Source organism: Neoarius graeffei, chromosome 19 (genome assembly GCF_027579695.1).
Source record: "Neoarius graeffei isolate fNeoGra1 chromosome 19, fNeoGra1.pri, whole genome shotgun sequence".
Taxonomy (NCBI): Eukaryota; Metazoa; Chordata; class Actinopteri; order Siluriformes; family Ariidae; genus Neoarius; species Neoarius graeffei.
Genome location: NC_083587.1, coordinates 67,947,951 through 67,965,817, shown reverse-complemented (window position 1 = coordinate 67,965,817; position 17,867 = coordinate 67,947,951). Strand labels below are relative to the sequence as shown.

General features: G+C 42.4%; 1 protein-coding gene across 4 annotated transcripts in view; it reads left to right on the top strand.

Annotated features, from left to right (window-relative positions):
• Positions 1 to 4,963: 4,963 nt before the first annotated feature.
• Positions 4,964 to 17,867, top strand: part of si:dkey-199f5.8 (beta-1,4-galactosyltransferase 3) — a 37,956-nt gene continuing 25,052 nt past the window's right edge. Inside the window, exon 1 of one of the 4 annotated variants that reach the window (XM_060900496.1) lies at positions 4,964 to 5,108. The gene's annotated coding sequence lies outside the window, so the exon portion shown is untranslated. Of the gene's footprint in view, positions 5,167 to 5,245; positions 5,521 to 17,867 lie in introns of those variants that run through there. The other 3 variants (XM_060900493.1, XM_060900492.1, XM_060900490.1) reach the window with 3 other exon arrangements.

The window sequence follows — 17,867 nt, the reverse complement described above, 5'->3', positions numbered from 1 at the left end:
ACTGCAGGTGTGCATGTGTCTATAGTGGACTTATTCCTGGTTAATTTTGCTACAGTATTAAATAGGAATCTAGGATTATTTTTGTTATCTTCTATTAGGGAGGAGAGATATGTTGATCTCGCAGCACTAAGAGCTTTTCTATACTTCAGGAAGCTCTCCTTCCACGCTAATTTGAACGCTACCAATTTTGTTTGACGCCATTTACGTTCCAATCTTCGAGTGGTCTGTTTTAATGTGCGAGTATCATCATTATACCAGGGTGCTAATTTTTTTGTCTCTGACCATTTTCCTTTTACGTGTCCTCAGCAAATGTTTTTCACGTCCTCTTCCATTTGAGCCATGTGAAACCCATTGTGCAGAAGGACGAATCTCTGAGAGAGCTGTAAAACACCCTTATGAGAAAATAAAGGAACCAGATTGAGAAACACTCTTGCAGTCAGGAAGTAAGCTGTGTTAAGCACGTAGCTAAGCACACATCTGGAATAATTCTGATTGTGAAACAGGAAGAACTGCCCTGGGATTCAGAGTCTGGGGAAAAACATGCCAGGACCTGAATCCGACTCAGTCCACCTGTCCACATCATCCCTTTATTTCAAATGTTGGTTGACTGATTCACAGTTCATTTGAATCACATTTTGTCTGAAGTGTTTTTTAAAGCTGTAATAATGTGTGTGATGTATTCTATCTGGCTCACACTGAACGACATTTAGCTTGAGTCGTGAAGTTTGGTGCCCTTCACCTGGCCCAGCACTCTCTGTCGCCCGGCAGGTGTGTGTTCACGTGATTGAAAATGTGTGTGGCTGGGCAAAAATACACACTAATTCATAACTGCGTGTCCTTATAGAGGCGGGACATGGGACAGAGGACATGGCGCAGAGCCAAGACCAGGGCGTCCATCTGAGGCTGAGGCTTCCAGGGATTATACTGAGGAACAAAGCATTGAGGACCAACAAACTTCCTGTGCTTCAGAACAGTTACAGTAAACTAAATGGTATGTATTGAAAAATTATTAAAAACAAAAACACACATCTGGAGCTGTTAAAGCAGCAATCTGGCCAATACTGATCTGCACAGAATCAGCCAGTATCGATTAGCCAGTGTGATGAGTCAAAAAATAAAAATAAAAATAAACCCCATGATGCTCAACTGGTGGTTATGAGCTTCCATTCCAGGTTACCAGTGAAGAAGTGAAGCTCACACACAGGACCCTCTGAGCCAGGAAAGCGACAGTGTGGGTATTTCAGTTTTGGCCAAAACGTTCCTGAGAGCAACTGTTTCATTTCTTACAACCAAAATGGAAAATGTATTAAAAACTAAATGCAAAAGATGAATTGATGGACAGATAGATGGGTGATTGATAAATAGAGAGACAGACAGGTGTGTAGATGCTGTAACTAGAAGGATAAATGGACTGAAAAGACAGCTGTTATATCATTTTACAGTTTCCACTAATTTATTAAAAACCTTAATGAAAGCTATTAAACTGAAGATTTGTTGTAAACACTATTTGATTTCAGGGTTTGTCTAAATTAACCATGAAAATCTGCCTTTGATGTCTTTATCTGAAACCTGCTCCAGATTTCTTTGTGTACTCACCTACACACACCTACACACACTTCTTCACTGATGCCTTTCAACCTGACCGCTTTATTGCTTACAGTTGGTTTTCTCATAAAGTTAAATATTCTCAAACTTTAAGGTTTAACACACTTGAGCTGTAGTGTGTGTGTGTGTGTGTGTGTGTGTGTGTGTGTGAGAGAGAGAGAGAGGGAGAAAACATACCTTGGGTGTATTTGACTTGCTGAAATGGTCTGTTTGTCGTATATATGTATGTGTATTCATACTGTCATAAATGATAAACGTGTTCAAACATAAGCAAGGTTTCATGTTCTGAGTCTGATAAACTTCCACGTCACCATGTCAGGAACGATGGAGAGATGTTAGAGGGCAAAAACATATTCTGCAAAAATTCTACACATGAAACAAAATTTAATAATAATTATATATAACACCATTCATGTGTAATGTCAAGTTCAGCAGCTGCACGTGTGAATATGATACTCTCCTCTCTCGACTGATGGTTAGTTATCGGATGTTGAATTCCTTACATGTGTTCTGGAATGCTGACAGTCATTCCCAGTGTTTGAGTTGAATTCCTCGACAGTTTGGAACAGTCAGGATTGTAAGTGCGAGCTGCTGCTGTTGTTTTATTCCACTTATACCACAACAATGCAAGAATGATTACAATTCTTAATTTATTAATGAAAAACATACTTTTTAAAAAAAACCCTTCTCTTTATTTGGCTTTTCCAGATCTCAACATTGCAATATACATTAACGATGTTGTGTCCAATTTTCATCAGGGAAAAAAAAGAATAATTATATGTACATTTCAGACAGCAGATACTAGAGACTGAGACTGATAAATCAACCAAGGAGCAGTAGACGACTTTGTATACCTTACATCTGTAAAACAAGTTAATTTCTGTTCTCACTTATGTTATAGCAGCTATAAAGAGCTGTTCTTTCGCCAGCCTCTCTTTATTCTCTCCCTTCAAGTTAATAAAACAAACAACAGAAAACCGCAGGTTGCTGCACACGTTACTGAGAAACGCAACGTAAACGGTTTGGGGAAGCCATGGCCTAATGGTTAGAGAAACAGCTTTGAGACCAAAAAGTTGCTGGTTTGATTCCCTAGACTAGCAGGATTGGCTTAAGTGCCCTTCAGCATGGCACCTAACCCACAACCACTCCAGCAAAAGTGGTGGCGTACCTTGAGTCTGATTAGCCAAAGAAAAACTAATGATGTGATTATCAGTTCGGGCATAGAACCCGACCAACTGAACTGAACTGACTGAGCAACCACAGGGTGTAAACTTCCAAAAGGAAAAGTTCCAGTTTCACCTCTGACTGTTTCAAAGCACTGACACTGGAGACTCCGTCCATTAATGTTCAATGAACACATTTCTCCTTCCAGAAAACTTTATCATATCAACGATTTTTAAAATGTGTTGCTGCGGAGCGTCTGCTTGGACACACCCCTGCGAATGAGCTGTTACTATAGGAACAATACCATATTAGAACAAGCCCATTAATATTAATATAAACCTGTAATTTGCAGCTGTACTACTGTGAAAATTAATCAACAGCTTCAATTCTGACCAATCAGAATCCAGAATTCATTAGTGCTTTGAATACACTGTAATAAAATATAAAATGCTACAACTTATTGGAATGAAATCAGAGACATGTAACTATGATTGTCATGTGCAAGGCCATGTTTCTACACTCTTAGAAAATGTAAGTCAAGTCAAGTTTATTTGTATCGCGCTTTTAACAATAAACATTATCGCAAAGCAACTTTACAGAATTTGAATGACTTTAAACATGAGCTAATTTTATCCCTAATCTATCCCCAATGATGAAGCCTGTGGCGACGGTGGCAAGGAAAAACTCCCTCAGACGGCATGAGGAAGAAACCTCGAGAGGAACCAGACTCAAAAGGGAACCCATCCTCATTTGGGCAACAACAGACAGCCTGACTATAATATTAACAGTTTTAACATGAAGTCAGTTTCGTTTATGTTATAAACTCTTCATTGATGGAAACTTGAGTGCAAAACTGTTCATGACAACTGCAGTCCTAAAGTTAGCAAGTCAACTGTAGTCCTCAGCCATAAAAGCATTACTGTAAGAGTCCAGAGCGTCCTCCAGGTGTGACTTTCAACTGTCCATATGGGGCCGTCCTCCACAGGAGCGATGCGATGAGACTCCAACCAGGCACAGGGCACCAGGATGGATCAGGCAGGTCCGAGGAGCAGAAGAGGTTCAGCATCTCGATATCAGGATTGACATGTAACTCAGAGGGACAGATGGGGGGGGGGGGGGGGGGGGGGGGTTCTTTGGGTTGTTCTGCTGGGGGAACCTACAGGATAAAGGGGGAAGCCCTGGCTGATTGGTTAAAGAAGCAGCTTTGGGACCAAAAGGTCACCGGTTTGTTTCCCTGGACCAGTAGGAATGGCTGATGTGCCCTTGAGCAAGGCACTGAATCCTCAACTGCTCCCCAGGCTACCCTGGGTTTGTGTTGTATGTCCCTCTGGATAAGAGTGTCTGCTAAGTACCTCTCATCTAAAGCCTAGGTCACAACCAGACGTACGATTTTTTGGCCGTGCGATTTTTGGTGTTTCCCAAATCACTGCATTTATTTTGTTCGTGGAGAAAGACGCATGTTGGCCGTAAGTTTGTCTTGCAACCTGAAAAAAACATAAGCGCCCGTAGAGTTTGTTTGACATGACAAAGAACCTCCGCGGCTGGTTTGCGGCCAGTCTACGGCTCAAAAATCAGCACGTTTCACGCGCGCCCTCCGTGCGTTTCTTGCGTTTTTTGCACGTAGACCGGCCTTAGGAGCACGTACGGCCGGTTGCGACCGAGGCTTAAGAAGGGGTTCCATGGAGAACTGTTTTAGCAGATTAATAAACTATTATCCTGGATGGGGAGGCGGAGAATCTACTTGTTGTGAGGTGGGAAAACATCCTGGATAGGGACACCAGTTCATCACAAGGTACCACGGACACACAGACTCACAGCCAGGGACATTTGATCTTCCTGGACAGTGGGAAGAAACCATACTCAACTCAACTCAACTTCAACTCAAGATCAAACCCCAATCCTGTGATGAGATCACAACAGGCTACCTGCTGTATGACTCAATGAAACCTTACAAAAGCAGTGAAGATCCCTTGAGGAACCGAGTACCGAATGCTGGCAGGTTCCAGGTGTTAATTAGAAAATAATGTGCAATACTTTGGAGTTTTGTACCACATCAAGTTGAGGTCAGGAACTTCCCAAGGAACTTTTTCAGAGGAACCTTTTCTTCAGATTGTGTTCTCTAATAACCAGTTCATTCTTTCTGTGTTTGAGTAGCAACATGTCCCCGCCCCCCAACCGCCGCCATTTTGTTTTGCTGCAGGAAGTGAACCCAAAATGTGACCCCAAAATATTCTGGGTAGAAAATCTGAGAGTTTGGACTGATAGAGCTTCACTGGGAGGAGAAAGAGGAAGAGGAGGAAGAGAAAGAGGAAGAGGAGGAAGAGAAAGAGGAAGAGGAGGTTGTTGTTATTTCTGCTCAAATCTGTGATTGTCACATCGAAACTGAAGCGCGTGCAGGTGGAAAAGCTTTAGTCTTTATATATATATATTTTTTTTACGTGATGACGTCATGACGCAGCTGTGGTTACTAGTTTCCACGCGTGATTTTTTAGCCACAACAGAGCAGCTCACTTCCGGTGTGCTGAGGGTGGACTCGCTGCTCCGCTCCGCTCCCTCACACGGCGGTTCAGCGGCTTTATTTCCCCTGGAGGAGTGAGCGGGGAGTGAGAGGAGAGTGAGCGGGGAGTGAGAGAGGAGAGTGAGCGGGGATTCTGAGGTAAACGGTTGATTTTGCTGCAGTAATGTGGTTGTGAAGCGCCTGCGCGTTAGCATGAAGCTCATCAACATGAAGAAGCGGCTTCCGGTCCTTCGGTGAGTTTAATCCCTGAAAGTGACCCGCTTCCGGCTGATGGATGGGTTTGGCTGTGACTGGAGCGCGTTATTAAATGATGTTGTGTGAGGAATCGGGTTTGTTTGTGGAGTTGATGTGAAGCAGTGGCGTGCGCAGACATTCTGAGGGGAAAAGGCACTGTTTTTGCGCATGTGGAACACCTTATTATAAAAGTCTGAGATTTAACCCTCCTCTTGTGTTCATAATCATAGCAAAGTTTTGGGTATTTTTCTGTAGTTCCATCTTTAAAAAGTCTCATAAAGTCTGATCTTCCCGTCACTGACTTGAGTCTCAAGACTGTTTATTCACAGATTTCCGTGAGATCTTAAAACTTGTAACGAAACCTACACCCTCAGTGGGCTCCACAGAGCTCTCCTTTATTTGCATAACTGCGTGTATACTAGCATAACGTGCTATTCTTAATCATGTTATAAAACAGGTTGTAATTGATGGAGAGTGGGGTTGCCTCAATGGTTTAGGTTACATTTAAAATGTTGTTCGGTTTGTTTCTCCATATGGAAAGGGAGCAAATAAGCTGGCAAAGGCTGCCATGTGCAGTTGTTTGTGTATGCGACGGGCTACTTCACGACAAAATAATTACAGCTTGGGCTTAGAGGGCAAACAATACATTTTCACTCGATTCATGTGTTCGCTGGCTGGTGGGGCAGGGGAAGAGCTGACGGACTGACTGCCCGATGTGTTGTCTGCGCTGACAAGGCCGTGGCTTCCAGGACGCTATGCTGCTGCAACCTCACACTGAATGCACTGCACGCTTGATCACGTGACAGAGCGAGAGAGACAGAGGTCCGGTGTGTGTGCGGAGGAGGCACACATCGGGACATTATTTTCACACACGCTTTTAATGCCGCGGCTTTTCTAAAAGATCATGTCGACATTGGCCTCAGTAAACTGTAAAAAAAAAAAAATTCAAAAGGGTACTTTTTTTGGGCAGAGGGGCGGGTGCTTGAGCACCACCTCATGTCTATCTGTGCACGCCACTGGTGTGAACACAGCTGGTGTTAAAGCACTGCTTCAGCACTCCTGACCTTTAACCCTCAGGTCAGATCAGATAGGGGCTGTTTTACAATCAGGGGACAAAGTTCAAATTGATTCAGACTGGTTCTTGTAACAACTTCAGGTGATTCAAAATGCAGTTGGGTTCTCACACCAACAAAAAGAACAGAGCACATTATTCCAATTCTAAGGTCCCTTCACTGGCTTGCAGTAAGCTACAGAACTGACTTTAAGGGTGATTCTCATGAAGCTGCAGTGAACATGTCCAGGACGCATTTTCCAAAATCAATACTTAATTCACATAAACTCTGATATTTTGTGTAAAGAAAATAGGGAGCACTGTATGGACAAATGGTTTTCATCATCATATAAACTAATTTTTATATCAATTAAAAAAAATCTATGGAAATTCTCATTACCGTTATGTGTCCGCATCCCTTTTTTAATGTTTACTTTAACTCATATAAAAATTCCTAATTATATAAAAAGTTATTTTAAAACATCTATATTTATGCATAATATTAATATTTGTGTTGAACAAAAAAGGTACTTGATTTTAAACAAAATAACTGTGTCCGCACCAAATGTTTCTCATTACCGTTTCATGATTTCACCCCCCCCCCATAAAAAGTACACCGTGCCTTTAAATTGATCAGCTGTCCCACTTCAGATACAAGATTCAAAATGGAGACAAGGTCAGTTGCTCACTCTTCTCTTACTTTGTGATATTTATGTTAATGTTGCTAAATCTGTCCTCAGTTACACTGTCTATTATCATTATCGTTATGGTTTAATACTCATTACTTTTAAAAATAAAATATTATTTTATGATCACAATATAAGGCTTTAACATGTGGCAAAGTTATAGGTTGCTAGCATGCTAGCATTTCAGGTTATTTGTGAAATTAGTCAATCTCATTACCGTTACTCAATATTCTCATTACCATGCACTGTGAGGGCAATAAATAAATGTCAAAAAATATATAAAGTAATTGTCATGAACTGTGCTGTTCATTTAATGGGATATTTTGTGGAAATATGAAAAATTGTCAAATGTTTAACTCATGATCTAGCTTCATCATTTACTGTAACGTGATGAGAATTATTCTGGATCATGTAAGCCTCAAATAAGAATAAAATTCTATTAAAATATTTTTCCATTAAAAAAAGATCAACATAGTAAAGTTCACACTCTATTTTAGGCTCTCAACTTGAAAAAATACTGAAATGAGGTGAAAAACTTTGTTAATGTGAAGGTCTTCATGAGAATCACCCTTAAAGCATTGCTGCCCAAGTACCTCTCTGATATGTTGCAGCGGCCGAACCCAATCAGATCTACCAGATCGCAGCAGAAAAATTTACTGGTAAAACCTGTTGTTAAAACAAAGTGTGGTGAAGCAGCTTTTAGCTCCTATGCAGTGCAGCTATGGAACCAACTGCCAGAGGACATCAAAAATGCTCCTGCTGTTGGCAGCTTCAAATCTAGACTAAAGACCAAGCTGTTCTCAGATGCTTTCTGCTAACTGATAAATATCATCATCTTTACATGTTTTAAACTTTACTTAACTTTTATTCTATTTTATTCTGCTGTTTTTTACTGAACTTTAACTTCATTTTTTTATTTCTACTATTGTTTAATTCTTTTTTTTTCTCTCTTCTTCCCCCTTTATTTTATGTAATTTTATTTTCTATTGTTTAGTGTTTTGCCTTTACCTCTGTAAAGCACATTGAACTGCCACTGGGTATGAAATGCGCTATAGAAATAAACTTGCCTTGCCAGTTTTTAAGTGAAGGACAAGTTAAAGAACAGATTTCAGTTCATTTTTCTGTTCAAAAGTTTGGGGTCCCTTTGAAATGTCCTTATTTCTGAAAGAAAAGCACTGTTCTTTTCAATGAAGATCACTTTAAACTAATCAGAAATCCACTCTATACATTGCTAATGTGGTAAATGACTATTCTAGCTGCAAATGTGTGGTTTTTGGTGCAATATCTCCATAGGTGTATAGAGGCCCATTTCCAGCAACTCTCACTCCAGTGTTCTAATGGTACAATGTGTTTGCTCATTGCCTCAGAAGGCTAATGGATGATTAGAAAACCCTTGTACAATCATGTTAGCACAGCTGAAAACAGTTGAGCTCTTTAGAGAAGCTATAAAACTGACCTTCCTTTGAGCAGATTGAGTTTCTGGAGCATCACATTTGTGGGGTCGATTAAATGCTCAAAATGGCCAGAAAAATGTCTCGACTATATTTTCTATTCATTTTACAACTTATGGTGGGAAATAAGGCTACGTTTACATTAGACCGTATCTGGCTCGTTTTCTTCGTGGATGCACTGTCCGTTTACATTAAACCCCCTGGAAACGCCAGGAAACGGGAATCCGCCAGCGTCCACGTATTCAATCCAGATCGTGTCAGCTCCGGTGCTGTGTAAACATTCAGAATACGCTGTGCTGAGCTCTAGCTGGCGTCTCATTGGACAACGTCACTGTGACCTCCACCTTCCTGATTCGCTGGCGTTGGTCATGTGACGCGACTGCTGAAAAACGGCGTGGACTTCTGCCTTGTATCACCTTTCATTAAAGAGTATAAAAGTATGAAAATACTGCAGATACTGATGCAAATACTGCCCATTGTGTAGTTATGATTGTCTTTAGGCTTGCTGTCCTTCCACTTGCAAGTAGTAAGTGATGTGCGCTGGGATCACACACACAGCGGCTCAGTCCCGAATCACGGCTTGTTCACTTCACTCGCGCGCTGTGTGAGCTGCGCAGGGCCGGAGTGCGCACCCTCCAGAGGGCATTCGCTGTTCAGGGCGGAGTGATTTGGAGCGCAGGATGCCTGCGGAGCCGAGCGTATCCGTGTATTAGGCTTGCCGTCCTTCTACTTGCAAGTGGTGAGCCTTGCGTGGCTTGCCATCCTTCTACTTGCAAGTGGTGAGCCTTGCGCATGCCCTAAATGCACTGGGATCATGTTACGCGCCGTCTGAAATGCACTGGGATCATGTTACGCGCCGTCTAAAGTCATGTGATTAGCGTATCCGCGTATTGGCGTTGCTGTGTGCACGGCTAACGGTTTTAGTGTAAACGCGAATCGTTTAAAGAACGTTAATCTGATGATCCGCTGATTCGACGTAATGTAAACGTAGCCTAAAAGTGTGACTTTTCATGGAAAACACACAATTGTCTGGGTGACCCAAAACTTATGAGCGGTTGTGTATGGTAGTTTTGTGTAATCTGCTATAAGATAAAGAAGATGAAGTGTATCTTTAAGCAGGGCTGGGAGAAACAAATGAAGTGATTCTCGGAGAGGACTTTTTTTTTTTTTGACAATTCGGAATCCACTACTTCCATAGTGCTTTTAAATATAAGGCTGTAAGCTTTGTGTTAGTTGTCTGTAATATTTATGTCCCAATATCTTGACCACATTTTAGGATGAAAATAATCATTTTAGTTATGTTATTTTATATTGCACTGCAGATGTGTGCAGCTTTCTGATTTACTGTTTTTTTTTTTTTTTTTTCTCTCATCCTTATACTTCCTATGTTTCATGGACTGTAACGGATTTGCTTATTTAGTAATTTTAATACAGAATTTACTTTGAAATTATAATCAGACACTCCAACGCCCCCCCTAAAAAAAAAAAAAATCGGATCTGCGCGATTCAGTCGTGAAAAAGGCGGCATCCGCCAAAAGGTGCGCTGTTTGCATCCCTGATCTATGTAAGCAGCAGAAAAGTGCAATGGACATGAAAGAGCAGCGTAACTAGTCCTGAGTACAGCAGAGTCACAGAGTCTTATTTTTGCTGAGTTGGGAGGAGTTGAACAGTCTAATGGCCCAAGGGACAAAAGACTTCCTGAATCTGTCTGTGGTACAGGGTAGGGACAACAGTCTGCCGCTGAACGAGCTCCTCTACCTGATGATTGTGCCGTGCAGAGGGTGGTGAACATTGTCCATGGTTTGAGAGCAGTTTGCTCAGGGCCCTTCGCTCGGTCACTGATGTAAGGGACTCCAGCTCAGTTCCCAGCACAGAGCCAGCTTTCTTCACCAGCCTGTCGAGCCATCCAGTGTCTCTCTCCTTAATGCTGCCTCCCCAACACACTACAGCACAGAAGAGGACACTGGCTACCAAAGACTGGTAGAACATCAGCAGTTTTTGGCAGATCCTGAAGCCTCCTCAGGAAGTAGCGTCTGCTCTGACCCTTCCTGTAGAGGGTAACAGTGTTCACTGTCCAGTCCAGCTTGTTGTCCAGATGTACACCCAGGTATTTGTAGGTCCTGACCATCTCCACATCGACCCCTTCAATAGAGATCGGCTGCAGAGTCGGCCTGGACCTTCTAAAGTCCACAGGCATTTCTTTTTGTTTTGCCAGTGTTCAGCTGCAGGTGGTTGGATTTACACCACAACACAAAGTCCTGTATCAGGCTCCTGTCCTCCTCCTGTCCATCATGAACACATCCCACAATCGCAGTAGTGTCCGAGAACTTCTGCATGTGGCAAGACTTCGAGTTGTATTTGAAGTCTGATGTGTAGAGAGTGAACAGAACTGGAGAGATCACAGTCCCCTGTGGTGCTCCCGTGCTGCTGATCACAGTGTCAGAAATGCCATCCCTGATCCTGACATGTTTGGGTCTCCCGGTGAGGTCTGGGATCCAGGAGACCAGGTGTGTGTCCACCTCCATCTCCTGCAACTTGACTCTCAGTAGAAGGGGCTGGATGGTGTTAAAGGCGCTGGAGAAGTCAAAAAACGTGATACTGCACTGCTCCCCTTGTCCAGATGAGTGAATCCTGTGCTTCTCCCAGGCTCATCCTCTCTCCTGGGTTCATCTTCTCCTGGGCTGAAGTCTGTATCCTCATCGCAGATTACAGCTGCTTTAATCTCTGATCCGTGCTGTATAATCATTCAGCTCTGTCTTACTGTTCATGAGTCTGCTCATCTAAAATCATCTCTCTCTCTCTCCCTCTCTCTCTCTCTCTCGAACACATACAAAAGGGTGAGTCTGTGAAAGGAATGAAGGAAGTAAAGAAGTGTAAAAACAGTGAGGTAAAAGTGAAGTAATCCTGAGTAGCTCCTGTACAGAGAGAGAAGGGGGGGAGGTGAGTGGTGATGGGCAGCAGTGATACCTGGACTTAAAGAGCCAATGGAGCACTTGCATGTGACGTCACAGCCGATCCAGATTGTAACAGACGTCATATTGTCGGTCAAACGCCATATTCCGCCTTCTGGTTCTACTTCTACTTCTACCTTTTCTTCTGGAAAACCCTACTATATACAATTCTACTACAACGGCTGCGGCTACAAGCTCTCCCTACCTGTGCACGGTTTTTGTTTGTGTGTATTTTTGCGTGTTGTTCGTCTGTACCGGACTTCAATATCCACTACAACCGTATGGACTGACTGGACATTGGTTTCCAGCAGAAAATGACGGTTTGTAGCGATTTCCATCGCATGCACAACATTCCGGACGAGATAGCGAGACCAGCGGGGTCTCCGTGGATTGTTATCGGAAGCGAAGGAGGCGGCGTCGGGAGCGGAAGCAAAAGCGAGGCTGCAGAGCTGGCCTGTTGACTAAGCTCAGAAAACAGCCACTCAAATCTCCACTGCTAAGCCTCTATCTCTCCAACGCCAGATCCATGGTAAACAAGACGGACAATTTGGAATTACAGCTGGAATTACCTTATTCTATTCTATAATCGGCTGGTCAGTGCTATACTCAATACTTAAGTGACTTACCCGTCCAATGAGGATTATTTTCTTGTTTACAAGATGCCACATCTGAGTTGCTGAGACATCCTGAATTTCTGTAAAGATAAGTGTCCAGAGATTTATAAGCACGCAGTGCTTCACCACTGAACAGCGAGGGAAAGTTAATGAGGTAATTGTACACGTCTGGGTATTCCACCTCTGGCAGTTCAATATCCACTGACACGGTCATGAAAACTACATCCAGTAAGCCATAAGGGTCACTAATCTGTAGATCGTTTATTTTACACATGTATCTAGTTATCTGTTCATTAGAAAAATGAGCCGTGTAGTCCGTCGGTTGAAATTGATCCATTCTGTACACGAGTGCAGCAGTATTCAGCGGTGTTTTTTACCGACAAGATGGCGGCTGTGTACTTTCCGGTCACGTGACTGCAAGATCTCTATAAGCAGGTTTTACTGCTCCATCTGGAATAATTCAGCTCTCACCTTCCTCAGACAGGGAGGGAGAGATGGATGGATGGGGGAGAGACAGATGGACAGACACTGAGCGACAGATGTATGGGGGGGGAGAGAGAGAGAGAGACACCCAGACAGATGGACACAGAGAGAGAGAGAGATATGGATGGAGAAGAGACGGGGAGAGAGAGAGATGGATGGATGGATGGGAGAGACAGAGACTGGGAGACAGGTGGATGGGGAGAGGGAGACAGATGGACAGAGAGAGACAGATGGATGGAGAGAGAGACACAGATGAACAGGGAGGGAGAGATGGATGGATGGGGAGACAGACACAGATGGACAGAGGAGGAGGGAGAGACAGATGGACTGAGAGAGAGACCGATGGATGGGGAGCTAGATGGACAGAAGGGGACAGACACACAGACAGATGGACTGAAAGCAAGCCTGAGAGACAGACAGACAGATGGATGGGGAGAGACAGATGGACAGAGAGATAGATGGACAGACTGAGAGACAGAGATGGGGAGGGAAAGACACAGACAGATGGACAGAGATGGATGGATGGAGAAAGACAGATGGACGAAGAGAGAGCTGGACAGACAGATGGGGAGAGGGGGGGAGAGAGAGAGAGAGAGAGAGAGATGGACAAAGGGAGAGACACACAGATGGATAGGGAGAGAGACAGAGGGGAGAGAGACTGGTGGACAGACAGAGAAAGGGAGAGACGGACGCGGAGAGAGAACCACAGACAGGGAGTGTGTCTGATGGAGGGGAGAGAGGGAGGGAGAGTCTGTCTGATGGAGGGAGAGGGATAGTTTGTCTGATGGAGGGGGGGAGCGGGTCCGATGGGGGGGTGGAGGGTCTGATGGCGGGGAGGGAGGGAGGGTCTGAAACTGTGTTTCTGTGAACCTGTTTAATGTGTAATTTGAAATCATGAACTAAAACACAAGTCATTCAAAGACGTGAAATAAACAAAAACTCCAATATCGTGAGGTTTGTCCCTGGTGTGAGGTGGATTTTCAGATGATTTGATAAAGCAGTATTTCACATTTGATGGAACGTGACCACAGATACTGAGGTGAATGCAATCGAAATCCTTTGGTACCGTATCGGGTCTCGGAGATCCGTATGATTCCCGCGAGAGGAGAAACTGAGCTTTAATCACAGAACATCACGTGGAGGAAACGCGAAACGGTCACACTTAATTTATCATTTTCTTTTAAAAATCTTGCTTCTATTTTTGTGCTAAACTGCAGTGGAACCCCGGGGGTCCTGTAGTGATCTCTGGATTTATTCTGATCTGACTATGAAACTGTGGATGTTGTTACTGGACTGATATGAGACTGAAATGTGGGATTGGATCAGAAACAGAAGCTGAAGGAGGTTTGACTTGGAGCTCCTCAGTCTGAGCGATTGCGTGGTTTTTATTTCACGTTCTGAAGTTGATGCTGTGTGTAGGAACACTGTGAGAATGACCTCTGCCCTCAAGTCGTATTCTGGTGATGTACACACAACCACGGTACCGTTCTTTAGCACAGGTGGGCGTGGTCTCGGTGCCGTGTCCCTGGTGTACAGTGGAACAGTCGGTGGAGAAGCTCGAGCTGTGGTTCTGAGATGATCAGGGTATGATTTTAAAGTCGCGCTGGGAACACACTCTCGCTTTTAACCTCTCTGTTTTATTGTTTTTTATGAGCTAATGGGAGAGCAAACAATTATTGCACTAATTAAAAACAAACTAACTCTGATGTGCTAATTTAGTCTGGATGTTGTGTGTGTGTGTGAGAGAGGGAGAGAGTTGAGGATCCGTTTCCTGTGAGCGGTGAGTGTGAAGGCAGTCGACTGCTGGGTTAACGTTGTGGTATTATATTGATGATGGATATTGACCTGAAGTGTTTATATTGGACCCTGATAAGATTCTCGACAGTGTAGTGGTTAGCGCTGTCGCCTCACAGCAAGAAGGTCCTGGGTTCGAGCCCCGTGGCCGGCGAGGGCCTTTCTGTGCGGAGTTTGCATGTTCTCCCCGTGTCCGCGTGCTCCGGAGATGAGATCACACACACACGTAATATGCAAGTCATGTTCTGATCCAGTGACCTACTTCCTCGTTTGTTGTGGTATTTTAGGTAAACATCAGTCATCACGCTGAAGATGTGGAATTTTTAAACGAGTAAATAAATGACCAAGCCTTGTACGTTCACGATCACTCACCGTGTAACAGTCACACGGAAGTGGGAGGAGCTTCAGGGTTCCAATAAGAACTGAATCAAATATATTCACATTGAAAACACATTTCACAGACTTGTGCTTAAACTTGTTTCATTACGCAGCTGTGTGTTCAGTGGTGAAGCGACGGGACAAAAATATCGTATCGTCATGCGTTTTGTGAATCACAGAAATGTATCATCTGTTTCCTCTCAAACTGCCAGTAGTGCAGTCAGTAGTGTTGTGTTTTAACAAAAAAAAATCCCTCATGGGCTGGGCGTTATTTACTTCGTTTTATTTAATATCTAATTAAAAAAACGTTTTATATTTATAAAAATTTAATCAATATTTAAAACTGAATAAAAGTCGTTTATCTGTAAAAATGTTTGTACAATTTTGCACATTTGAACTGCCACAGCTAATCATTAAATTTAATTCTGAAATTATTCATTTTTATTTAATTTAAAAAAATTCATGATACACTCATTTCTGAGATGATGAATATCATGATGTACAGATCAAATCACATCGCCACCTCATTACATCATTGCCCCGCCCTACTTGCATTTTCTAATGGGAGTTTTATACAGTTACTTTTTTTTTTTTTATTCTGGCAACAAAAAATTTTGTTTAAAATGTATTAGTAATTTTTTTTAAATTTATTTTTATTAATATTTTATTTTAAGTTATTCTAACTAATAGTAGTAAATTTTTTTTTGTAAAATTTTAATTATAAATCATCTGCTTATACTCAGGTTTATTTAAAAAAATTAGATCACACACAATTAGAGAATTAGATCAGTTTGTGTGTGTATATAAAATATATAATGGACAAACTGTTTATTTAATGCTTTAATATTTTTAGAATTTAAATAATTTCTCCATATCGATTACCATCTTCTTGCTCGGCCTGGATTCAGATTATTCCCTGGTGTGTGTGTGTGTGTGAGGTGAGAGATTTTTGTTCCGGTTGGTGCCAGTGTGTAATCATGATGGTGTGATGAATGTCTCTGTAAAGGTTTATAAATATTTACTAGAAGATTAAACGTGACGTTTAAACAGTAAAATAAACAGTGAAACAGTGCTGAGTGCGTGTGAGAGAGACCAACTCAGATGCTTTTACAGCATGAACCCATGGGGTGTGTTCTCACGGCAGAGTTTCCAACAGAACGATCTCCTCTCATTATCTCTAGCCGCTTTATCCTGTTCTACAGGGTCGCAGGTGAGCTGGAGCCTATCCCAGCTGACTACGGGCGAAAGGCGGGGTTCACCCTGGACAAGTCGCCAGGTCATCACAGGGCTGACACATAGACACAGACAACCATTCACATTCACATTCACACCTACGCTCAATTTAGAGTCACCAGTTAACCTAACCTGCATGTCTTTGGACTGTGGGGGAAACCGGAGCACCCGGAGGAAACCCACGCGGACACGGGGAGAACATGCAAACTCCGCACAGAAAGGCCCTCGCCGGCCCCGGGGCTCGAACCCAGGACCTTCTTGCTGTGAGGCGACAGTGATAACCACTACACCACCGTGCTGCCTGTGCTTTTTAATTTTCTTCTTAATCCTCCAATAAAAGGTGAGAAAACCCCTGGAGGAAAAGTCAGGGCTGAGCGATGTGATGATCGAGAATCCATCTTGTGATAAATGATCTCGTGATCTACTTTCCTCAGATATCAAATGTCATGGAATCTTTTATTTAAATTTTTTATTACAAGCTGATTAAACGACTTTTTTTTTTTTTTTGCTGGATTTTTACAAGGTTTCTTTAAACATTTGTTCCTTTTCAGTGTGAAATAAAAGCATCATTGAACTTTTTAGCCTTTTTTAAATGCAACACTAATTATTAGTAAAATCTGTTAGCAAACTTTAAAATCATTATTTCATGTTTTTGTACCGTTGAATAATTTAACTTTATCATGCTTAAATTATTTCCAAGATGCTTCAGGTTTTCGGTGTGTTTTTAATCAATTTTAATTTCAACAAAGATTTCACTCATAATTAAAAAGTGATTTGAAGGAGCTGAGTTAATGGTGCAATTTTTTAGTTTTAAAACTGTAAAATTTTTTACATTCTTCTGCTTTTCAGTGTTAATTTGTGGTTGTAGACATTAGATGTAAATATGAGCTTTTCATAGTTAAAAATAAACTCGGTGCTGTTTTGCTGCAGTTTGTGAACAAATTGAGATCACAAACAAAATGCCACGCCCTGTAGGGATCTCATGGCGCCCTGTAGGGATCTCATGGCGTGGTGATGGTACGAGATCTGTGATATACGACTCGTGTTTAATAAACGTTATTCCCAGCGGACTGGAAGGAGCTGATGTGGCGTTAGTTTTATACATAAGATTATTGGGGTTTTTGTATTTATTGAAGTACACTCTAAAAAATAAAGGTGCTTCAGTGGTTCTTCAAATCTCTGGATGGTTCCATGGAGAGTCAAAACTCTGTGATGAACCATTACATTATGCAAAAGGTTCTTCACATTGGAAATGGTTCATCAGAGCCTGGCATTCTCTTACCATTTGCTGGTCAATGCACATAGGCTGTGTTTACACAAATCTGTCTTCACTGCTCAAACAAATGGTTTAAATGGTTCTTTAAAGAACTGTTGCATGAACGGTTCTTTGAAGCCCCGAAAAAGGTTCTTCTATGGCATCGCCCTGAAGAACCGGTACTGGCCCCATTATTTTTTAGAGTGTAAAGTATTGTAGTACAAGCAGGTTGTGGGAGCCTGTGTATGTTGGTGTTGTAATGTCAGATGATGTGATCAAGCTCCTCCAGCCCTCGCACGTGTGTGTGTGTGTGTGTGTGTGTGTGTGTGTGTGTGTGTGTGTGTGTGTTTTATTAAACCGAACACTGTGTGGGTGAAGTTGAAGCTGAAACTCTTTCACCGCTGCAGGTTTTTTGTGTCTCGGTTTATTCAGAGCTTGTGTGGATGCCGC